Source organism: Panicum virgatum, chromosome 6K (genome assembly GCF_016808335.1).
Source record: "Panicum virgatum strain AP13 chromosome 6K, P.virgatum_v5, whole genome shotgun sequence".
NCBI classification, from domain to species: domain Eukaryota; kingdom Viridiplantae; phylum Streptophyta; class Magnoliopsida; order Poales; family Poaceae; genus Panicum; species Panicum virgatum.
In genome coordinates, this window is record NC_053141.1 from 41,342,495 (window position 1) to 41,367,910 (window position 25,416).

General features: G+C 48.7%; 1 pseudogene; it reads left to right on the forward strand.

Moving 5' to 3' along the window:
• Window positions 1-11,071: 11,071 nt before the first annotated feature.
• LOC120713499 lies at window positions 11,072-22,733 on the forward strand (annotated as a pseudogene).
• The last annotated feature ends 2,683 nt before the right edge of the window (window positions 22,734-25,416 follow it).

The window sequence follows — 25,416 nt, forward strand, 5'->3', positions numbered from 1 at the left end:
AGCTTCTTCTCGCAGGGACCTAATCATAATTACAAATTACTATAGGGGCCAAAGTGCAAGAATACACAAAACTACTCAAATAAGATCCAACTCACAACAAAACCTACTCTAACACGTAGATCATGAGTTTTCAAGAATTATGAAACTAGTTTCATAATTTTCAGAGCTCCGGTTGATTTATTAAGAATTTTCTAAGCTTAAAAGCATTTTTGGAATTAATTAAAAGGTTTTCGGAAAAAGGAAAACACACAGTTAGCCATGTGGCAGCCTCTGGGCGCGCCACATGTCATGCTGACGTCAACATGACCTTTGATGATGTCAGCATTGACCCGGTCAATGTTTGACCAAGTCAACGGTCCACGTGTTAGCTGGTCATATGGGCCCACGTGTCAGTGGCACTGTGTCACTAACGGGCGGGGCCCACACGTCAGGTCTGGTTAAAGAAAAAGAAAGAGGCAAAAGGGCTACTGGGCTCAAAGAGATCAGGTCGGCTCGGTGCGTGGTTTGTGGGCCGGCTCAGCTTGGTCCAGATCAGCTGGCTGCGATTTGGGCCGCGGGCGACGGCGGCCCACGCCTTCCTTTCTTCTTCTTCTTTTCTCTTTTCTTATTTTCACTTCCTTCTCTGGCTGACACTCCGGTCCCGCTGGTCGGCGCCTCCTCCTCCTCTGACTGGTTGGTCCCACTTGTCGGTGACGGTTGGATCCGCAGCGGCTCCTTCTAGGTCTGGTGTGTCTTGGTCTCATGTGCGCGCGTGTGTGTGTGCCTAGGCTCGCGCGGCAAAGCAGGATAGAGGCGGCTTCGATGGCGAGATCCCATGGTGATGGCGGCGGTGAAGCCATGACAGAGCAGCGATGCGACCCCCAGGCGGCGACGACAGCGCTAGCAATGGCGGCGTGAAGGCTCGGCTAGGCGGCGAGGCTGTGCGCGTGTATTCACGGCAGCGGCTTCGAGCGAGGCTGGGCACGGGCTCGTGGAGGCACCGTGTGTGTGCACGGCCACCACGCAAGGTAGGGCCACGGCAACAGCAAGGCTCGATGGCGGGGCTTGGCGCGGTCCGGGGCTGCTGGCGCAGGTGCTGTCATTCCAGTTCGCAGCGGCGGAGAGGAAACCTAGGCAGAGTAGGGCATGGCCGTGGGGCGCGGCGGTGGCTCGGTTCGGCACTGCAAGGTAGCGGCGGCGAGACGGTGGCGATGACGTTCCCGGCGGCGGTGACTCGGCTCCAGTCGCTAGGCGGGCAAAGGCCCGGCCCAGGGCCTGGGACACGTATGTGCACGCGCGTGAATGCGCACGCAGCGACGCCGTGGCGAGGCCACAATGGCGGCAAGGCACGGAGAGGCAAGGGTGGCTAGGCAAGGGGCGCACGCGCGTGGGTACTTGGCTCCCCGAGGCTGTGGCATGGCCACGTGGCTCGTGCAGGGGTCCGGTGTTCTGGAGCTGCGACGGCCGGCGGAACGACGATGGCCTGGAGGCGGATCACAGCGGCAACAGGAAACAAGGGAGCAGCGTACGGCAGGCTCACCAGCGGGTCTGGGGAAGAGGGTCTCGGCGCCGTGACGGGTCGGTGCAGGCGATGGCGGGGCCGTGCAGTGCCGCGCGGCTTCATTGGTGTAGACATTCGGGCGCCGACGCGGTGAAGCTCTCCGTGGCGGCGTGGCGTTGCGGTTCGGGCATCATCCTCCTCCTCCTTCCTAGCTCCGGCTCCTTCGCGCGGCAGTGACGTCGAGCTCCTCCTCCTTCCTTCCCTCTTCTCCCCTTCTCCTTCTCCCTCTTCTCCGTGCCCTCTGCTTCTCGATTTGTGGCGGCGGCGGTGCAGATTTGGGCGAACGGGGTGGCTAGAGTTTATGGCTACGGCGTCCAAGGCTTTATAGGCGGCCGGGCAAGGGTTCACGCGTGGCCGCATTCGACGGCAATGCGCAGGCTCTACAGGTGCACGCAGGGGTTAAAAAGGGGTGCTGGGCAGTGGAAAAAGGGGCGTGGCATCCCTCCGCGGCTTGTCGTGGAGCGGGGGCGGGCGGCATTGGCGTGGGCGGCAGAGCAGAGCAACGCTGGGCGGACGGCGTCGGCAGAAAAGGAATGGAGGAAGAAGAAAGGGGAACAGGGGGCGCGGCTGACAGGACGGGCCCGCCTGCAAGTGGCTGAGGGAAAAAGAGAAGGGCGAGGGAGGCGCTGGTGGGCTGGTGCTAGGCCGGCTGCGCAGGGGTCGGCGGTAACGGGCTGGCCGCAGTTTTTTTTATTTTTTTTCGTTTTTTACAAAAATATATTTTCATTTTCAAAATTTACAGAAATATACCCTGGCCGCCCCGCAGCCAGGCGGCCGGGACCTGGTCGCCCCGCTGCGGGGCGGCAGGGGCTTTTCTGGAAAAAAATTTGCGGAGAATTTGCGCTGAAGCCCCTGGAGGACCGGTCGCCCGACAGTGGGGCGGCCGGCCTCCCAGGCCGCCCGGCAGCGGGGCGACCGCCTCCCCTGGCCCTATATATGGGGTTGGCTGCCCCCCACCCCCTCATTTGCCTCACTAAAAGTCCAGAAAAAAAGAAAAGAGAGGGAGTGAGGGAGAGAGGTGAAGCCCTGCCGGATTTTCAAGTCGGCGACTGCAGGTAACCAAAATTCTTCTACGCTTTACAAACAGATTGTGTTGTAATTATTTTTTTGGACACAGTAGATTAGCAATCAGTTTAATACAAGCGTTGATACAGTACATGGCGTCCTCAGAATCCACCTACATTCCAAGGAGTAAGGTGACGGCAACAGTCCCCCAAGGAGTCCAGGTGCCTATGTGCTTTTGCGGATCATTGTGCAAGCTAATGAAATCAAGGGTTTTGGGGGACGACTTTGGCATGAGGTTCTTCATGTGCGAGAATTACGGGTATGACCCGCCCAAGCATTACGGCAAGGATCGAGCAAAGATACTACAAAACACTATCAAAGTTTGTCACTTTCAGATCTGGTAATGACTTCTAACATGATTTGGGGAAAGACTCCACCGCCTCTATGCGATTTCGTGCAATGGTTAGACACCGAGCAATCTCAGCAGGATAAGGACCACATTGAGCATCAAGCAAGGTGCGCTGCATAAAGGTGGCAACGAATGCTGCATGAAGAACAGATGGAGGAGAAGCGCAAGAAAGACCAAGAAGAGATTCAAAAGAGGATTGCAGAAGTGGAACGTCAGAAGGAAGAGGAATGTGAAGCTGATAGGGAGAGGAAGCGAGAGAGGGCAGGGCCTGAAGCTATTAGGAAGGGAAAATATCCCCGGTGCACTCAGTAAAGCACCACCATGTAATCCCGGCATTTTAAATTTCCTAAGGCATGTTAGGTTTACTCACAACACGAGGTTATCGTGTTGCACATGCCACTGCTTTTCATTGTTCAAGTACTTAGTAGTACGAACGCCTTAGGCCTTTGCTTTGTAATCGTAGCATTGTTTACAAAATTTTATTGCAAACCGGAAATTTATGGTTCGTAACTACCCTTCTATTTTCAGTACACTACATTCAGTGAGGAATCTAATTCAACCAACCTACACATTTAGAACTGCAACCAAGAAATCGTACTACACAAATACCTTCGTAATGTTACATGCTACCATCTGGTTCAAATACATATCCATACATAACGAAATGTAATTATCACATACAGGTGTGAATACATATCCATACATCTGGTTCAAATACAAATCTACATATAACGAAATCTAAACGCGACGGGCTCCAAAATCCGGATGCAATCCATCGGTGGATTCCCAGAAGGTCCAACCTCAGCACCAGCATTATCTTCATGCATTTTATGGCACTTCTTGTAAGTGTGACCGCCTGCTCCACACAGGTTGCATCGTTTTTTCTTCTTTCCTGCCTCAGACTCGTCCATTCCGTTACGGATACGAAGTGTCTACCGTCGACCTACCCCTATCCTAGCATCTGAATTGGGAATGTACATTGGAGAGATATTGGGTGTAGTGAATGATCCCAGACTGCCTATGCCATATATCTCATGGCCCCAAATGTGCACAGCGGTTTCTTTTCTGTAATATTCTGAAACAAAAACCCCAGGTTCCAACCCATATTCTAAACATGCCGCAATGACCTGGGAGCATGGTAAGTGAAGAAGCTGTGGCTTCTTGCATCTGCAAAACACCTTGCCTTTCGGCGTTATCAAGCAATCCTGAACGACCCTTTGTCTGCGGACACCCTGACCTGTCCTGTCCTTGCATGAAACCTCAAACCTTTGATCCTTTGTGCCCATGGAGACCACTCTGTGATATTGAGCATTTTCAATCTTTTCTTTCATGTATTTAGTGACCCTATTACAAAAAACCACTCATGGATCATTAAGTAAGACAGCAGCTGCCTGGTACCGCTCTCTGAAGTACCTTGTGCATCCGTACATGATGAACTCAACTATGCCAACAAGAGGACATCCACGAACATGACGCATCACCATATTGTAACACTCTGCGTTGTTGGTTGTCTCGATCCCATATCGACACTCACCAGTGTCGTATAGAATTGACCACTTCTCCTTAGGTGCATCCTTAATCCACTGTGTGAAAGGTCTGCCGCCGGAATGTCTCTGGCTGGAGGTTGATGCCTGTTCCTTTAGCAGCTCGGCGCACATGTTATCTAGCACCTGCCACAAAGCATCAAACTTCTGCTGCTGATTCTGAGTGCACAATCTCTTGAACAAATTCATAAGTTCCTTATTCTTGAAGCGCTCATAAAAGTTTGCACCCATATGCCTTATGCACCACCTACTCACAACATCTGGCCATAGAGGAGGTTGTCCTCGACTTCCTTCATGTAGTTGCCTTATTGCTGCTAGAAGACCTGCATGCCTGTCACTGATGAGGCAAATATCTGGCCTTGCAGCAACAACGTGAATCTTCACACGTTCAAGGAACCAGTAACAGCTCTCTGTGTTCTCATTCTTAACAAAAGCAAAGGCGATGGGAACCACCTGCTTGTTGCAATCAACTCCAAACGCTGTCAGTATTGTCCCCTTATATCTTCCTGTCAAGAATGTGTCGTCGATACACAGAACAGGAAGACAATACATAAATGCCCTCACACATGCACCAAGGTAGAAGAAAGCACGAAGCAGAAACCCAGGTCCCCATATAAACTCGGTACAATGTAGGTATCAGTCGTGCTTCCAGGATTTCTCTACACAATTGCTGATAGCATGTGAGGCAGGTTATCATATGATGCCTCATATATGCCGAACCTCATCTCAAGCACCTTTTGTTTTGCCCGCCAAGCCTTTGCATAGCTGATTTTGTATTGAAAACAGTCGTCTATGTCCCTAATTATCAATTTTGTCTCATAATCAATTTTGTCGAGAATCGCCCCATACACCTTCTTGGCCATGAAAGTGGATGTGATGTTACGGTGATTTTGCGCAACAGTAGTCAATCTGCATGTATGTGGTGTAACAATTGAACACTCCCAGTGTGTCTTGTACTTGCCCTTGTAGGCATGTGCTCGCCATGTACAATCGCCATTGACACACTTCACCTCATATTCTTTATTGCTAGACTTCACAACTCTGAATTTCTTCATCAACGATATAGCCCAAAGCTTCACAACATCCTTCACAGCTTCAATGCTAGGATACTTTGCCCCCTGCACTACCTCATTCTCTCTGTATTCGTACTCATTACCCCTAATATCCTGTATCACTGGATTTCCAAAACCCTTGTCTCGCCATTCACCTAGCAACGGATAGTCCTCATCGTCTGATGAGTCCCCACATTCTTCCATCATTCGAGCCTCCTGGTCTTCATTCTCTACAGCTTCCACTATTCCAGGTATCCACTCCCCCTCATCAGCTAAACCTTGCGGCTCAGGTTGAATGACATGCACGTTCTAATCTTCTTTTTCTCCTACCTGATCAGCTATACCTTGCGGCTCAGATTCTATGACATGCATGTTCTGATCTTCATTTTCTTGTTCCATTGATTGGTTCATATGAGATGATGTACTTGTGGACCCTTCACCGAAATGACCTGTCTTCTGGTGAATCTGAATTAGCATTGCAAGAGGCCACCCATGGTCAAGAGCTGCTTGCATGTAGGTCCGCCATTCTTCGGTGTTTGTTATAAGCATCAACTCCCAGAAATCCCCGTCAGTAGCCCAATTCGTCACAGTTTGAACGGTTAGGAAATAGGTCTTTGGATTCACATTGAATATCTCGTGAAGCCATTTGCGTATGGAACCAAAACTCCTCTATAAGGGTTTATCTATTCCGCACTCTCTGCGTTCAAAAGCTGATAGATCTACTACATACGCATCTTGAGAAATATAATAGTCACCATAATGAACTTGAAAATGAAGCTTGCTTGACATATCTGGCCACACAATAATGATATTCAACCGATTGCTAATCTACTGTGTCAATAAAAATAATTACAACATACACTGTTTGTAAAGCGTAGAAGAATTTTGGTTACCTACAGTCGCCGGCTTAAAAATCCGGCAGGGCTGCGCCTCTCTCCCTCCATCCCTCTCTTTTCTTTTTTTCTGGAATTTTAGTGATGCAAATGAGGGGTGGGGGGACCAGCCAACCCTTATATATAACTTGTGGGAGCTGGTCGCCCCGCTGCCGGGCGGCTTGAGGGGCCGGCCGCCCGGCTGCCAGGCGGCCTGTCCTCCAGGGGCCCGCGCGCAAATTTTCTGCAAAAACTTTTGCAGAAAAGCCCCTACCGCCCGGCAGCGGGGCGACCAGGCGCCGGCCGCCGGCAGCGGGGCGGCCGGGGTATATTTCTGTAAATTTCGTGAATGAAAATATATTTTTTGTAAAAAACAAAATAAAAAAAATAAAAAAAAATAAAAAATCCGCCGGGCTGGCCAGGTTGGATTGCTGGGCTAGGGGGGTTAGCAGGCCGGCTGTAGGGTTAGGTGGGTTGGGCTGGTTTGGTTAGGGGGTTAGGTGGGTTTGAGTCCAAGTTAGAGTTAGGGTAGTTAGCTTTTGATTTCAAATTTGAATGGCCCAATTCAAATTTGGAATCCACACAATTTCAAGCAAAATTTATTCAACCCAAATTGAAACAAGGTAGATTCAAGAAGAGTCGAATAACTCCAAATATTGCACACTAACAAATTATCCTTATATTTATTAGGTTTAAAATTCTAGAGATTTTGAGAGAGATAGCATTAAATCTTATATTTTTCTACCTATTATCACGATCACACAAAAAGTTTTTGAAAATTCGCATTTTTGGAGAATATAACATTCCGTAAAAATTACGGGATGTTACAGCTTGCATCAATATAGCTGCCTCGGCCAGGTTGATCAGAGGACTGTCGAAAGCATCGTCGGCTGCTTCATCTAGGTCCTGTCGCAGGTTACGCAGTCCGTGCGGAGTTGGAGCGCGTTGAGCCCGAGCGGTCGCATTTTTTCTGCGAGTGGCGTGGCGGCAGTTGCGTTGTCTCCGTCTTTCCTTGTCTTGTTGGGACTCATCTTGCGGAGCATTGACTGTTAGCTCATCGTCTGAAATTTGGTCCAGACTGTCGTTGGCGTATTGATTAGCCCGAGAGCCAAGTGCACTTTCTTCTCCTTGAAGCGAGACGTACACCTGTCTATTTGGGGTCGAGTGAGTCGTGCTGTAATCAACCAGAGCAGTGTCACCAATTTCTTCTCCTCTGATTGGAGGGAGGGTTCTTCCTGGTTGATAAGGCAAGTCTTGTAGGCAAGCTACCAGCCGGACATTGTTGATGGCATTAGCGGATTCGGATTTCTTCCAGAAGACGACTCAGTTTTGAGGCGTAGCCGGGATGGTCAGGTTCTGGCAATCGAGTGAATCCGAGTCGAGGTCGAAGTCATCGCCCGAGTCCGGGTAGGAGTCGAACAGGGGAGGAGTCCGAATCCCAGTCCAGTCCCATTGGTGGAAGAGTGCTGAATATGACATGGCTGAATTCTCCAGTCCAAAAGGAAAACGGGTAGGTGTCGAGTCCAGCAAGGTCAAGTTCTCGATTTCTTTGACGATTTCAGGAAGAAGGATTTCGACAGAAGTGATTTCGCCGAGTTCTTGCTGGGGAGCCCTCGTATTCGTGGGGTTGATCAGATGGCTAGAGAAACCTCCTGATCTGTTGGCGATGCAGACCCACGATCTGAAGACGAAGGTGGTACCGGTGTCGATCGCCGGAAAGACGAAGTTGAAGGATGCCATCAAATTCTTCCGGTGATCTTTGGTGAGAGGCCCCACGGTGGGCGCCAGCTGTCGGTGTTTTACCGTCGGGTTCTCTGAGGGGTATCCCGAGAAGAGTGATTATGTGTAGGGACTCGCCGAGATCAGAACGCGATGGTGCAAGGAACACAAGGATTTAGACAGGTTCAGGCCGCCGGAGCGTAATACCCTACATCTTTGTGTGGTGGTTTGTATTCCCTCTGGTCTTGTTCGATGTCTTGGAGGGGTCCCTGTCTGCCCTTATATATTCTGGGGGCACAGGGTTACACGGAGAGTCCTAGCCGAGTACGTTTTGAGTCTTACTCCGAGTGGGTCGAGTAGTTTCCTTGTACTCTGGCTAGTTCTACTGCAGTACGAGTAGATACAAGGCAACGAGGGGTAGTCCATGTACTACCCCTTATTCCAGAACATTCTATGCCTACGAGCAGTCCCGTGGTCCCGTGTCTGACACCAGCTGCATGTTTCTTGGGGGCTCAGGGGAGGTTCAGGGGTACAGGCGAAAGCCATTTGCTCGCTTGTCGGCCGATGACAGCGACGCCCTCGGCGCTGGTTACCTTGTTGAAGGTGTCATCGACTACCCCTCGTCTTGCTTCTTTGGCGAGCTTTTCAGGTGAAAACCTAGGCCACTTTTGGTCGGATGACAGTGGCACCAGTGGCGTCACATCCTTCTTGAAGGCATCGTCTTATCTTTGGAGCTCTGCCGGCCGGTTGAGGCGTCGTTCTTGGCTTGGTGGCGGTGGTGGTGGTCATCGTCTTCGTCGTCCTGCCTTGGCTTCATGTCGCCATCATCAGTTTGGTTGCTCAGATCGTTACAATCTGGCGGATGCTTTGCCGCCTTGTTGGTTGAGGTTTGTTTCGGGCGGATGCTTTGCCGCCTCGGTCATGCTCTTTGGGTGGATGCTTTGCCACCTATACTGTATTCGTGCGGATGCTTTGCCGCCATAGTCTTTGGCTCTGGTTGCCACCTTGGTCGTTCCATCCGGGTGGATGCTTTGCCACCCTCCCTTGGTTGGGCGGATATTTTACCGCCATCGTTCTCCCTCAGCTCTGGCGGATGCTTTGCCGTCGGGGTTCATGATGTTGTGACGATTGCTGGGCAACCTTAGTGATGTTGTAGGATCTTTTTTGCAGGTTCGGTTGTAAGCTGGTGTGGGCTCTTTAGGTTTGTGGTTTGAGTGTGTTGTCCTCTCTCATGTTGCTTACTGGCTGTGGTGTTGGTGGGAGTTTTCGCCTGTGTGTGTTTTTTTTAGTGTTTCTCTATTTTTAGTCTTTTGTGCTCTTGTGTTTGTCAAGCTCTGTTTGGCCGCATCAAGATTGTGTCTGTAACTGCTTTCTTCTTAATGAAAAACATGCTAAGTCACGGTCGCGAAAAAAAGGCAACACGGCACGCCCTGCCCTCTCGCAGTTCAACGGCCGGGGCGAGTTGTAGGAGTAGCCAGCAGGACTGCTGCCTGCGCACGCTAGTTTTGCAGTTGCACGTGAGCTGCCGATCCTTTTCTTCTTTTTATCTGCTCCCTTTGGACGTGCCTTGGACGAACTCAGATTGGGTGACATAGTATAGACATGTCACAACATCTGTCGGCTGCCGGCGCACGGGATTGAGAGCCGTCTGCCGGCTGTTAGAGCAACTCTAGTAGGGCTTTTAAATTTGGTTGAGCAAATACTTATTTAGAATTCCACTTTTAAATTTTAATTATCCAAATATGGACCTCCATTTCAGCAGGCTAAGTAAATTAGGCTTCCAACAGTTGATAGCCCAAATAGAGGGCCACCAAATTGGGGGATGGGGAGAGAAATTTGAAAGACCTATCAAAATGGCAGCCCATTTACTTCCATTGCTGGAGATTGATTTTTTATGTCCACAGACTAAATTTTCGTATGGACTGGAGTTGCTCTGAGGCCCAAACGGCAAATATTGTGTGCGAGCCCATGGAGTGGAGTCGCTGGATTGGTTTTGGAGGGTCGAGATTCACTGTAGTATGTCACGTTGTTTTCATTTGAATCCCGGCGAGCTCGGATTTTTGAATCCACGACGCGCACCGCACCTCTAGACTCTTGTATAGTATTCTTTCCGTCCTGCAAAGATTGTTCATTTAATCTTCAAATTTTATCTCACAAAGACTGTTCGTTTAGATTGGAGTAAAGTCCATCTAATTAAAATAATATAAAATACTAAGAAATAATTGCATTGAGAAGAGTAAAGAGCCAATCAAATGTTCATGTGGATGTTACTTTTCTAATTCTAATACTTTGTATTTATTGAGGATATAGCGATCCACATAAACAACGCGATCTTCAATCAGAACTGCTGTCGTTAATTAGGTCAGTCTCAATGGGAGTTTCATGGAGGGTTTCATGACATTAAATACCATCATTTTTGCTGACGTAGCAAGGAGAGAGAAGGCTAGAGTTTCATGGGATGTGAGGAGAGTTTCATCACCATGAAACTCATCTGGCACAGTTACCTAGTTCTCAGTCTAGGTAATTGTGTCCATAAAACTCCTACTGAGATTGGCCTTAGGGATAGCATAGTCATGTTACACTACTAGCAGTATATCTGAAATTTTCTAAATGGTTTTGTTGTATGGAGGGAGTAGTTCGCCTTACCATGGACATTAATCATCATCCCCATGGATATGGTTGAGTGGTTGGTTGAGCAGAACATCTCGTTGTGCATGAATTTTCCTTTGTGACTCGTGAGTTGTGAACCTTCCTGGGTTCCTCTTCAGTAGCCGTGACACAGTGATTACTGTAGCCGTCGTCATCATGTGTCTTCTTTTCATTGATGTACCAAGCTATATGTACGTTTCCGTCGATTGATCTGCACAACACAAGACAAGGCAAGAACTACTGTTCCTCTCGGAGCTGTGCATTGCCATCGACCATCGTCTATGGCCGCACCCCCACATACCTACGCAGCTCAAAGCAGCGGCGGCGATGGCAAGGCGCACGTGCTTGCCGTGCCATACACGGCACAGGGCCATATGCTCCCGCTCCTCGACCTTGCGGCGCTGCTCCCCGCGCGGAGGGTCGCGGTCACCATCGCCGTCACGGCGGGCAACGCCCCGCTCCTGGAGCCTCTGCTCGCGGCGTACCCGTCTGTGGGCGCGGTCACGCTGCCTTTCCCCTCCTCGCCCCTCCTCCCGCCCGGGTGCGGCGGCGCCGAGAACACCAGGGACCTCCCGCGCCACCTCTTCCGACCGTTCATAGTCTCCCTCGCCGCCCTCCGCGCGCCGCTCCTCGCATGGTGCAGGGCGCAGAGCCACCGCGTCACGGCCGTTGTCTCCGGACTGTTCACGGGGTGGACGCGGCCGCTCGCGGCAGAGCTCGGCATGCCGCACGTCACGTTCTCGACCTCCAACGCGCTCTACTGTGACACCTCTAGTGTTAATCACTGATAATTAGGGTTAAGCACAGCCATTAGTTACAAACTCATACGACCAAACTTCACAAAACCAAAGTTTTTGGTATCAGCTCAGCCGGACCGGTCGGGGCAACCGGTCTGACCGGGTGAACTGGGTTCAACTGGTTGGGCCCACAACATTTAAATCACTCACTCTCTCTTCCTCATCAATTCACCCACCTCCCTCAGCTCCCTCACGCTCCCACCCCGAGCTCTCCCTCTCTCCAAACCCAAATCCACCAATCCACCCTTTCCACTTGATTCCAAGTCCAAGGAAGTATCAAATCGGCGTGGTGGATCACCCTTCCCACGATTTCCTCCCTGGGGTGGCCGGGATTTAAGTTCTTGTGCACAAAGGAGCTCACTCAAGGTATGACGCTTGTGTCGGCCGATCTCTTTTCCTAGGAGGTTTTAGGAGATTTTCTATGGTCAAAAACGTTCAAATGTATCCCTGAACTAGTACCTAGAAGGGTTTTAGAATTTGTGGGCAATTTTTGCTGCGCCAAGGATTCTAGGTTTTGATCTGGGCAGGACCAGTCTGACCAGTCGGAGGGACCGGTCTGACCGGTAGGGGTCCGGACAGTCCGGCCATTGGTTCGGATACTCCGGGTTTGTGGTGGTTTAGACATACCGGGTTTAGGTTCGGATTCTCCGGACTTGGGAGTCCGGATACTCCGAGCAGGTGTCCGGATACTCCGGGTTTTTGGGTATTTTTGAGTGGACAAGAGCAATTGGGGTAGATCCTTAGTAGTTGTACTCGGTCGATGGTTAATTGTAATTATAAAATCGTATTTGCATTAACTCATATCATATGCATACGTGTAGCAGCCGCAGCAGAGGAGGTGGTATACGAAGTAGTTGCGGAGCCACAGGAGCCCCAGGGGCAAGCCCCGCAGCAGGAGGCTCGCGAGGAGTCGGCCCAAGGCCCAACTCACCCTAGTGCTGAGCAGCAGACTCAAGGCAAGCCCGGTGCACATCCTACTATTTCAAATTATGACACCTATATATGTCTCTAATAACTATGCATTTGGTTTAGGAATTGTTTGAAACCTTAGTTGCATGATCCCTAGGTTTTCCTGGGCCTTATACTAGTATGAATAGGTCGTTAGCACTGCAATGCTTAATAGGGCTCTATAGAAGTCGAGTGATATTTCTGTCACTCGCAAGATATAGGATGTCTTTATATTATAGTATATGAATTATTATATTCAAGATGGAAGGTATGGGATGGGAGACCGGATGGGGGAAGGTGTAGCCCCATCTGTGTTGATTAATGACCGTTCCGTTGTCGGCTGTGCTGATCGGGGATTGAACTGTACTAACTGCATGCCGGGAGTAGGAGGTAGTCGAAACCGGTAAGCCGAGTATTGCTTTGCTTCGAAAGTACAAGAACCCGCACCCAACTCCTGGGGTAGTCGAGTAGTCGCGGAGAAATGGGGATGCATATGTTAACTTTTGGTGGTCTCACGTTGAGCTCAGCTGACCATATATCGTTGGGCTGGTTCCTGTAGTTCGAGGCGGGGAGGGGAAAGGTCGGTGCGTGGGGTCCGATTGGGCTTTTGCGTGCCGTGTTGGTTAGGTCCACCTTGCAAGGTTAAATCGAATTGATTCGCCGTGTCTCGCGGTTATGAGGGCCTTGATCTCTTGGTCACATGGTAGAAAGAAATTGGAATAAGAATGAGATGAGATGCAATGAGGGCTGATATTATTTAATAAATGTTTGCTCACCTTGATTATTGTAGCCTTGCAAATCATAGATGGTTAGTCAGCTTATTGATATAATTGGGAGCTAAAACTTGGAAAAATAAGGACTTACATCTAGTGCTTGTTCTGCAAAATTAATCACCATCCAAAAGCCTCGCATGTCTAGGTATGTGGACTAAGTTATACCCACTAGTCGGGTAAGTCTTGCTGAGTATTAGTTGCTCAGGGTTTGTTGCCACCAATTTTTGTGACAGGACACCCGGACGTTGATTTCTGCCCCTGCTGCGTCAAATTCATCCGCAGAGATGCGGAGGGGTGGGAAGTGGTGGATAGAGACCCTTAGATTAGGGATTTGGCGGGTTGCACACTTGAGGGCAGGGTGTGCAGCCCTCAGTTTTTTTTTGACCGGTCAGTGGACCGGTCTGACCGATGGTTGGTTAGGCCAGGTAGCACCGGTTTGACCAGTGAGACGTACCGATCTGACCGGTGGTGTTAGAACTGAACCAGTGAAGTAATGTAGTTGTATGTTTTCTTTTCTATTTGAGTTTGGCTACGCTATGTAAAGTTTGTAAATTATGTAATTTATGTAAATTATGTGAGCTTGTGTTTGGAACTTAATATGTGAAACTCTCGTTATCAGTTGTCATCCTTGTATATTTTCAAGTATTTTGTCGGGCTTATACCATATGCGCCTGCCTTCGCGTGAGACTTCCGGTGTTGTTTCGATCAGGCCGTGTGTTGAGAAAGGACCGTCAAATTAAACCATTAAGCTAATGCGCCCGATGTGTTCAAATGACGACCATTACGCTTAATTTAGAGTTTTAATTTGGCGGTTCCGTCACAGCTAGTATCAAAGCCGAAACGCACTGGGGGTAGTACGAGCATGACTAATTTTGAGGTTTTTACGACTTAAAAACGAATTTCAACTTAAGATAAAAGGTTAATTAGTAGTGTGGGCGGGATTATTTGTAATAGCCTTGTATATGGTTAATGTTAGGGTTGTGGCTAGATTATTGGTTTTGGAGATGAGAGGATTATCGTAGGACGATCATGCATTGTGCATCATGCCATTCATTGATTTAAAAAGATTCTTGCATTTTGAGGGGGGGAAACGGTGTGAAACATCACGAGTGTAACCGGATACTCCGGACATAGGTCCGGATAGTCCGGGTGGGTGTCCCGATATTTCGGATGAGAATCCGGATAGTCCAGATTTGGTTGCAAAAATTTCCGGCTTTTTTATTTAATTTATGCTTCCTGCATTCTTCCATGGTTGATTGTTTTGTAATCAAAATCATGGGACTAATCTAATCATGGTTGAATACAGAATGGCCAGACCACCGAACCCTCCTGATTTGGCCCAGGCCATTGCGGCCATGCTCACCGGACGCGATGTGCAGACGGGACTCCTCCGGGAGATTGTGGAGCAGGGCAGGGCACAGCGGCACGAACATCACCACCAGCCCCCTACTCCTGGATATCCGGAGTTTCTGGCTACTAAGCCACCGCTCTTCCATAAGGCGGATGAACCATTGGAGGCGGACAGCTGGCTTCGGAATATTGAGTCCAAGTTTACCCTGCACTCATACAACGATGGGGATAAAACAGGATTGGCAGCCCAGCAGTTGAAGGGCCCCGCACGCACATGGTGGGAGAATCACGTGGCCATGTTCCTGGCGGACACTCGGTTCACCTGGGCCCAGTTTAAAGAAGCATTAAGGGCACATCACATCCCAGCAGGGGTGATCAGAAGAAAACTCACGGAGTTCTTGGCCCTGAAGCAGGGCAATAACAGTGTGCTACAATATTCCCAGGCTTTCAACACCCTGTCACAGTATGCCGGGTACCATGTGGACACCGATGAGAAGAAGCAGGCCTGCTTCAGGCAGGGGCTTAGCAGCAAGCTCCAGGATCGCTTGGCGATGGTCAAGTTTGACAGCTTTAGTGAGCTAGTCAATGGGGCTATCATACAGGAGGACGCCCACCTGGCTCATAAGGCAGAGAAAAAGAGAAAAGCACCGGAAGCAGGATCTTTGAGCAGCACCCCACAACGGTTTCGCCTTGTCCAGTCAGGCCCACAGAGAGCCCCCTTTCAGCACCAGCCACAGCAGCAGTGGGGGTATCGGCCACTCCAGTACACACAGCCTCAGGGGACGGTCAGGCCTCCTGTTCCTCAGCAGAGCGAGCAGAAGGTCTGGGTGCAGCAGCCGGGGATATGCCCCAATTTGTTTCCGTGTTACAACTGTGGGTAGCCGGGGCACTTTGCACGGAACTGCCCGATGCCACCAAAGCAGGGCCAGCAGTCCGGTCAGCAGAGCCAAAAGCATCACGTGGCTCATTTCAAGCCGGGGCAAGTGCACTACACCACCCTCGAGGGTATTCCTGAGGGAGCTCCAGTGATGGCGGGTCCGTTCTCAGTAAACGATCAACCCGTTACAGTATTATTTGATTCAGGGGCATCCCATACTTTTATTAGCAAAGAATGTGCGGTTAGATTGGGGCTGAAGATAGAGAGCATGCCCAAGCCGTATCATATTCACTCACCTAGGGGAAAGTTGATCACTAATCAGTTTGTCAAGCAAGTACCCCCTGCATTTGCTTGGAAATTTTTTTTCCTACAGCCCTGATAATGTTACCAACATCAAGGATAGATATTATATTGGGCATGAATTGGATGGAAGGTCAGCGAGTTATTCTGGACACGACCTCATAATCTGTGCACATCAAATCTTCTATTCATGGTAGTATGACCTTGAACTTGAGGGATCACATATCAGTGACTCCTATGCTGAATCAGGTTGAGGGCAAGACTTTGGCTGACATACCGGTGGTATGTGAATACCCGGATGTTTTTTCGGATGATTTGCCTGGCATGCCACCGGATCGAAATGTGGAGTTTGCCATTGAGTTGCAACCGGGCACGGCACCCATCTCTAGAAGACCCTATCGTATGCCACCCAATGAGCTAGCCGAGCTAAAGAAGCAATTGCAAGAGTTGCTTGATAAGAGGTATATCCGTCCTAGCACTTCACCTTGGGGCTATCCAGCAATCTTTGTTAAAAAGAAAGATCAAAGCCTCATGTTGTGTGTGGACTACAGACTTTTGAATGCTGTCACAATCAAGAATAAATACCCACTCCCCCGAATCGACATCTTGTTTGATCAGCTATTCGGGGCTCGGGTATTTTCAAAAATTGATCTCCGCTCTGCTTATCATCAGATAACAATTAGAGATGAAGATATTCCCAAGACGGCCTTCTCCACTAGATATGGGATGTATGAATATCTAGTCATGCCTTTTGGGCTAACAAATGCCCCTGCTCACTTCATGTACCTCATGAACTCGGTATTCATGCCTGAGTTGGATAAGTTTGTCGTGGTTTTCATTGACGACATCCTTATATATTCCAAGAATGAAGAAGAACATGCTGAACACCTTCGCATTATTCTCCAGCGTCTCAGACAGCACAAGTTGTATGCTAAATTCAGTAAATGTGATTTCTGGCTCAAGGAAGTCCAGTTTTTGGGCCATATTATCTTTGAGGCAGGTATTTCTGTGGACCCCAGCAAGATTCAAGATGTATTGAATTGGAAGACTCCGGAGTCTGTTTCAGAGATCCAGAGTTTCCTTGGGCTAGCAGGTTATTATCGCCGATTTGTACCAGACTTTTCAAAAATTGCTAGACCCACGACTGAATTACTCAAGAAAGAGGTGAGATTTAATTGGGATGACAAATGTGAGCAGGCTTTTCAGACCCTGAGAAAGCTTCTGACGTCTGCCCCTATCCTGGCTCAGCCGGATATTACTCGGCCCTTTGATGTATATTGTGATGCATCAGGTACGAGTTTTCGCTGCGTTCTCACTTTTGTTTTGACTCAGCCTGTTATTCCTGGGCCATTTGATATTTATTGTAGTTCATTAGGCATGGGTCTCGGCTGTGTACTCATGCAAGATCAGAGGGTAATTGCTTATGCTTCCAGAGCTCTCAGGCGGCATGAGGAGAATTATGCTACCCATGACCTGGAGCTAGCAACAGTGGTGCATGCCTTAAAGATTTGGCGACATTACCTTCTGGGCAATCCGGTGCATATATACTCAGACCACAAGAGTCTCAAGTATATCTTTACCCAGAGTGAGCTAAATTTGCGCCAGAGGCGGTGGTTAGAATTGATCAAGGACTATGATCTGGAGATTCATTATCACCCCGGCAAGGCTAATGTCGTTGCCGATGAACTGAGTCGCAAGGCGAGTTGCAGCTGTGTCTCAGCTACAGTTCTAAAAGAAACTTTATGCCAAGAAATGGAGAAGATGAATTTGGCTATTGTATCTAAAGGCACAATTGCTAATATTACCCTTATCCCTACACTTCGAGATCAGATTATTGCTGCAAAGAAAAACGATGTGGGCATGGGTAAGATTAGACAGAGGCTCAGTGAAAATGATCCCAGAGTTCAGTGTTTTCATCAAGATAATGAGGGGGTGTTATGGTTCAAGAATCGATTAGTGGTACCTAAAGATTTGGAGCTTAGGGAGCAGATTCTTGATAAAACTCACCTTTCTAGATACTCAATCCACCCGGGCAGCAATAAAATGTACCAAGATTTGAAACAGAGGTTTTGGTGGACGAGGATGAAGCGAGAAATTGCTAAATATGTGTCCGAGTGTGACACCTGCAGAAGGGTCAAAGCAAGCCATTTGAAGCCCACCGGTATGCTTCAACCTTTGAATATTCCATCAGGAAAATGGGAGGATGTCAGTATGAATTTTATTGTCGGACTACCCAACACCTCTAAAGGGTATGATTCTATTTGGGTAATAGTTGATCGATTTACAAAGGTAGCTCATTTACTTCCGGTCAAGACCTCCTATACGGCAAGGCAGTATGCCCAGCTATAGCTGGACCGTATTGTGAGTCTTCATGGGATTCCTAAAACCATTATTTCATATCGTGGTGCGCAATTCATTGCACGGTTTTGGGAACAATTCCATGCCGCTTTGGGCACACGATTGATCCGCAGTTCAGCTTATCATCCTCAGACCGATGGTCAAACTGAGAGAGTTAATCAAATTCTGGAAGATATGCTGCGGGCCTGTGTGCTTTCATATAGTAAGAAATGGGATGAGTGTCTGCCACTCGCTGAATTTTCTTACAACAATAGCTATCAAGAAAGTATCAAAATGGCACCCTTTGAAGCCTTGTATGGATGGAGATGCAGGACTCCACTAAATTGGTCAGAAGCTGGTGAGCGGAATTTCTTTGGGCCCGATTTGGTTGGGAAGCAGAAGACCAGGTCCGCCTTATACAGGCAAATTTGAAAACTACCCAGGCCCGCCAAAAGAGCTATGCAGATAAGAGGCGCTGGCCTCTGATTTTTGAAGTTGGTGATCATGTTTACCTTCGGGTGTCTCCAATGAAGGGTGTGCAGCGGTTTGGCATGAGAGGCAAATTAGCACCCTGTTATGTTGGGCCTTTTCCTATCACTGAGCGTTGTGGGCCGGTGGCATATCGTGTGGAACTTTTCCCGCATTTGTCGGTGGTCCACAATATCTTTCATGTGTCCCAGCTCAGAAAATGTCTTCGAGTTCCAACTGATGTTGTTGAGATGGAGAAGTTACACTTGGAGCCGGATCTCGTCTATCCAGAGCACCCGGTCAAAATTTTTGACTTCAAGACTCGAGTTACTCGAAATCAAACCAGTAAATTCTATAAGGTACAATGGAGCAACCACTCCGAGCGAGAAGCCACATGGGAAACTGAAGAGTTTCTTAAATCTAAATATCCGGAATTGTTCCAAGCCTACCAAGGTACCTAATTTCCTATCTACCTCTAAATTTAACTTCTTCATTAAATCTCGGGATGAGATTTCTTTTAGGGGGAGGGATTGTAATACCTCAGGTGTTAATCACTGATAATTAGGATTAAGCACAGCCATTAGTTACAAACCCATACGACCAAACTTCACAAAACCACAGTTTTTGGTCTCAGCTCAGCCGGACCGGTCGGGGCAATCGGTCTGACCGGTCTGACATGTAAATCACTCACTCTCTCTTCCTCATCAGTTCACCCACCTCCCTCAGCTCCCTCACGCTCCCACCCCGAGCTCTCCCTCTCTCCAAGCCCAAATCCACCAATCCACCCTTTCCACTTGATTCCAAGTCCAAGGAAGGATCAAATCGGCGTGGTGGATCACCCTTCCCACGATTTCCTCCCTGGGGTGGCCGGGATTCAAGTTCTTGTGCACAAAGGAGCTCACTCAAGGTATGACGCTTGTGTCGGCCGATCTCTTTTCCTAAGAGGTTTTAGGAGATTTCCTCTGGTCAAAAACGTCCAAATGTATCCCTGAACTAGTACCTAGAAGGGTTTTAGAATTTGTAGGCGATTTTTTCCGTGCTAAGGATTCTAGGTTTTGATCTGGGCAGGACCGGTCTGACCGGTCGGAGGGACCGGTCTGACCGGTAGGGGTCCGGACAATCCGACCATTGGTTCGGATACTCCGGGTTTGTGGTGGTTTAGACATTCCGGGTTTAGGTCCGGATTCTCTGGACTTGGTGTCCGGATACTCCGAGCAGGTGTCCGGAAACTCCGGGTTTTTGGGTATTTTTGGGTGGACAAGAAAAATTGGGGTAGATCCTTAGTAGTTGTACTCGGTCGATGGTTAATTGTAATTATAAAATCATATTTGCATTAACTCATATCATATGCATACGTGTAGTAGCCGTGGCAGAGGAGGTGGTATACGAAGTTGTTGCGGAGCCACAGGAGCCCCAGGGGCAAGACCCGCAGCAGGAGGCTCGCGAGGAGTCGGCCCAAGGCCCAACTCACCCTAGTGCTGAGCAGCAGACTCAAGGCAAGCCCCGGTGCACATCCTACTATTTCAAATTATGACACCTATATATGTCTCTAATAATTATGCATTAGGTTTAGGAATTATTTGAAACCTTAGTTTCGTGATCCCTAGGTTTTTCTGGGCCTTATACTAGTATGAATAGGTCGTTAACACTGCTATGCTTAATAGGGCTCGATAGAAGTCGAGTGATATTTCTGTCACTCGCGAGATATAGGATGCCTTTATATTATAGTATATGAATTATTATATTCAAGATGGAAGGTATGGGATGGGAGACCGGATGGGGGAAGGTGTAGCCCCATCTGTGTTGATTAAGAACCGTTCCGTTGTCGGCTGTGCTGATCGGGGATTGAACTGTACTAACCGCATGCCGGGAGTAGGAGGTAGTCGAAACCGGTAAGCCGAGTACTGCTTTGCTTCGAAAGTACAGGAACCCGCACCCAACTCCTGGGGTAGTCGAGTAGTCGCGGAGAAATGGGGATGCATATGTTTACTTTTGGTGGTCTCATGTTGAGCTCGGCTGACCATATGTCGTTGGGCTGGTTCCTGTAGTTCGTGGCGGGGAGGGGAAAGGTTGGTGCGTGGGGTCCGATGGGGCTTTTGCGTACCGTGTTGGTTAGGTCCACCTTGCAAGGTTAAATCGAATCGATTCGCCGTGTCACGCGGTTATGAGGGCTTTGATCTTTTGGTCACATCGTAGAAAGGAATTGGAATAAGAATGAGATGAGATGAGATGCAATGAGGCTGATATTATTTAATAAATGTTTGCTCACCTTGATTGTTGTAGCCTTGCAAATCATAGATGGTTAGTCAGTTTATTGATATAATTGGGAGCTAAAACTTGAAAAAATAAGGACTTACTTCTAGTGTTTGTTCTGCAAAATTAACCACCAGCCAAAAGCCTCGCATGTCTAGGTATGTGGACTAAGTTATACCCACTGGTCGGGTAAGTCTTGCTGAGTATTAGTTGCTCCGGGTTTGTTGCCACCAATTTTTGTTACAGGACACCCGGACGTTGATTTCTACCCCTGCTACATCAAATTCATCCGCAGAGATGCGGAGGGGTGGGAAGTGGTGGATAGAGACCCTTAGATTAGGGATTTGGCGGGTTGCACACTTGAGGACAGGGTGTGCAGCCCTCAGTTTTGTTTTGACTGGTCTGACCGATCAGTGGACCGGTCTGACCGGTGGTTGGTTAGGCCAGGTAGCACTGGTCTGACCGGTGAGACGTACCGGTCTGACCGGTGGTGTTAGAACTGAACCAGTGAAGTAATGTAGTTGTATGATTTCTTTTCCATTTGAGTTTGGCTACGCTATGTAAAGTTTGTAAATTATGTAATTTATGTAAATTATGTGAGCTTGTGTTTGGAACTTAATATGTGAAACTCTCGTTATCGGTTGTCATCCTTGTATATTTTCAAGTATTTTGTCGTGCTTATACCATCTGCGCCCGCCTTCGCGTGGGACTTCCGGTGTTGTTTCGATCGGGCCGTGGGTTGAGAAAGGACCGTCAAATTAAAATATTAAGTTAATGCGTCTGATGTGTTCAAATGACGGCCATTATGCTTAATTTAGAGTGTTAATTTGGCGGTTCCGTCACATCTACCTCGCCGTGGCGCACTCCCTCTGAGCAGGCGCCGCCCGGAGGACGCGGACGAGCCGGTCACGTTCCCGGACATCCCGGGCGCGCCTAGCTTCCCGTGGCGGCAGCTGTCGTGGCTGTTCACGCAGCACGTGGCCGGCGACGAGGTCTCCGAGGCGATCCGCCAGTTCTTTCTATGGAACCTGGGCAGCGAGTGCTTCGTCGCCAACTCGTTCGCGGCGCTCGACGGCGCCTACGTTGAGCGCGCGCTCCCCGACCTGATGGGGAAGCGGGTCTTCGCGGTGGGCCCACTTTCCGACGCTGTGAGCATCTCCGGCGACCGGCGTGGAGGGAAACCCGCGGTGCCGGCGGCGAGCGTGGCCGCGTGGCTGGACTCGTTCCCCGACGGCTCCGTCATGTACGTCAGCTTCGGGACGCAGCACGCTCTGTCGCCACCGCAGGCGGTCTGCGTCGCCGCCGCGCTGGCGCGGAGCTCGGCCGCGTTCGTGTGGGCGGTGAGGAGCGGCACCGCCGTGCCGGAGGGGTTTGAGGCGGCGACGACCTCGCGGGGGATCAGCGGTGATCCGTGGGTGGGCGCCGCAGGTGGAGATCCTGCGCCACCGCGCCGTGGAGTGGTTCCTGACGCACTGGGGCTGGAACTCGGTGCTCGAGGCGACGGCCGCCAGCGTGGCGCTGCTGACGTGGCCGATGGGCGCCGAGCAGTTCACGAACGCATGGCTGGTCGCGGGGGCCGGCGTGGCCATGCCCGTGGCGGAGGGCGACGAGACGGTACCAGACGCTGGACAGATGGCGGACGCGATCGCCGCCGCGATCGGGGAAGCCCATGAGGGCGCGCTCGGCGGAGCTTAGCAAGAAGGCGGCGGCGGCACTAGCGGAGGGCGGGAGCTCGCACGGGGACCTGGAAGACGTGGTACGCATGCTGAAGAAGGTCGTTCTACTCAAAATTCTTGGCGCCTTAAACCTTGTAAACGGAAAATGTTCAGGTCGTTCCTGACGTTAATTGTTTGAACTGCATTGTGTTACTTGCTGTTTTTGGTGGCGCTACAAGCACAAGATAGTTACTACTAGCTCAGTTTCTTCACAATTTCTGCCAGGAACATATTAGGTGCAAACCAACCTTTATGTGCAAACTATGAAAATTTCAGTCTGGGACATCAGATCAACATCTAAGGGAAGGGGCGCAGAGAGGTGGGAGTGTGAATTTGTAAAAGTGTGATTGCCCAATCCAAGGGCAGGTCCAGGTTGTAAAATTACTCAATCTCCCATACCCCTTAAATGTTGACCCAATGACTCAGATTGAAGTTTCTATAGTTTGCACGAAGAGATTGGTTTGCACCTCATACGTTGTCTTTCTGCTATGGGAACATATTATGTGCAAACTAACCTTTTCCGTAAATTTGTATAGTTTCTACGAAAAAAATTAGTTTGCATCTGTTATGTCCCCTTCTGCTATAAGCACCTCTATGAACAATCATCGCTTATTCTCTCGTAGTCCATCATCAGTTCGTTTCATGTGGAATCAAAGGACGAGATGTAACAGCGATGGCCCTTCCTCTCCCCTCGTTTCATGTGGAATCAAGGACGAGAAGTGAACACAAACCTGATCTCTCACAACCAGATCACCTAATGTAATATTGTCCTCACTAAAAAAACAGCAATTGAAACAGTTTCATAGAGAATCGCAGCAGGTTTTCCGGGTGAGACGAACCAAGGCCGTGTTTGGTTGCATAAACCAAAATTCCAAAAAAAATCCGACACCTGCATGGAGACTTAAATCTAGACGAAATAAAAAACGCATTGTAACTAGATGCTAAATTGCTACATTAATGCTACAGTAAATAACCTCTAATGACGGATTCATTAGTCTCATTAGATTCGTCTCGCGATTTACAGACGAGTTCTGTAATTATTTTTGTGATTAGTCTATGTTTAGTACTTCAAATGTAGAAAATGCCTTTTCAAAAACTTTACAGAGCGCAATCAAACACGGCCCAAGATAACATGTCATTGTCTAGCAGCAAATAAACAAATATAACACATAATGGTCCAATATAGAGATCTTGATTCTTGTTTTTTAATTTTTTATTTGAAAGACCTAGACATTGACGTGCCCAACATTCATTATTGGTTCTTGATTTATGATTCAACAAACATTACGGTAACCATAATCTTTAGAAGACTTGTGCATTTCTATCAGTACCTATATGTGATATGAGCCAAGCTTTCTTGTTTACTCAGGCTGTCGAAATCTTGAATAATAAATATTGATAGGTTATTAGTGGTTTGCTGCAAATGATAGGCTCCATCTTATACGGTTTCAGAGGGATTGAGAGAAGATTGATTTGATCAAAGTGAAGGGGGGGGGGATCTTAGGCCGCAATAAAATTGGAAGACCAAATAGAAGACTTGAACCTAGAAAATGGCATCGTAAACAAATATAGAAGCTCCAAACAATCACAAAATACTTTCCACATTACTAGAAACGTCAAAGATTGATCTTATTGATCCAAACAATCATTGTGGTTTGGTGCAAATGCTACGATGTCCCTATCGAAAAGGCACGCTGTTTTGGACACCTCTTTGTTTCGTTCCTCCGTTTGATGAGTCTGTTGTTCATTGATTTTTCACAAAGCTCCAGGTGCATGCATGCACATATTATTTATCAAGAGTGCGTTTTACCATTTTATAATTGGTGGGGACATGCATTTTGTTTCCTTGCCTTGTTAATCTTTTTGTACGACTCTGCTCGACATAATACACACACAAAATATACTTTCCCGATTATGCCACGTACGGCGCACCACTACTTATCTATTAGCTCACCTCAATTTAACATCACACAAAAAGGCTAGATTCTGTGGAAAATGTTGAGAGCTCTTACCTGACGTTTTTGTTTTTTTTTCCAAATGCATCGTGTGTCGTGTTACTTGCTGTAACCAGTAAGCACAAGACAATTTACTGCCTCAGTTTTTCCATTTCTGGTAAGCATCTTTGCCACGAGCCCACGAGGAGGGCAGTCCCCGCAAATTCGGCCAGCCGTTCGCCTCCCACGGTCAGCAAGAAGGAATTCCCTTCAAGAAAGCCACAGACATACTTTAGAGACAGGCCGCGGTATGCTTCGCCGGCGGTTTTTTATTTTTTTATTTTTTATTTTTATTTTTTATAAAAATATATTTTCGTGTTCGAAATTTACATGAATATGCCCCGGCCGCCCCGCAGCCGGGCAGCCGGGCGGTAGGGGTTTATCTAAAAAAAAAGTCGACAAACAATTGCGCCGAGGTCCCTGGAGGACCGACCGCCTGGCACCGGGGCGGCCAGCCCTCCAGGCCGCCCGGCAGGGGAGTGGCGGGCCCTGGCCGCCTGCCTGCGGGGCGATCAGCCCCCCAACCCTATATAAGGTGTTGGTTGCCCCTCACCCCTCATTTGCCTCACTAAAAATCCAGAAAAAAAAGAAAAGAGAGGGAGGGAGGGAGAGGCAAAGCGGCGAAGCCCTGCCGGATTTTCAAGCCGGCGACTGTAGGTAACTAAAATTTTCTACATTTTATAAATAGATTATGTTTTAATTATTTTTTTTGAAACAGTAGATTAGCAATCAGTTCAATTATTGTTAGGAGTGATTAGTGGTACATTTAGGTTCAGTTACTTATAGTGATTAGCGTTGATATAGTACATTTAGT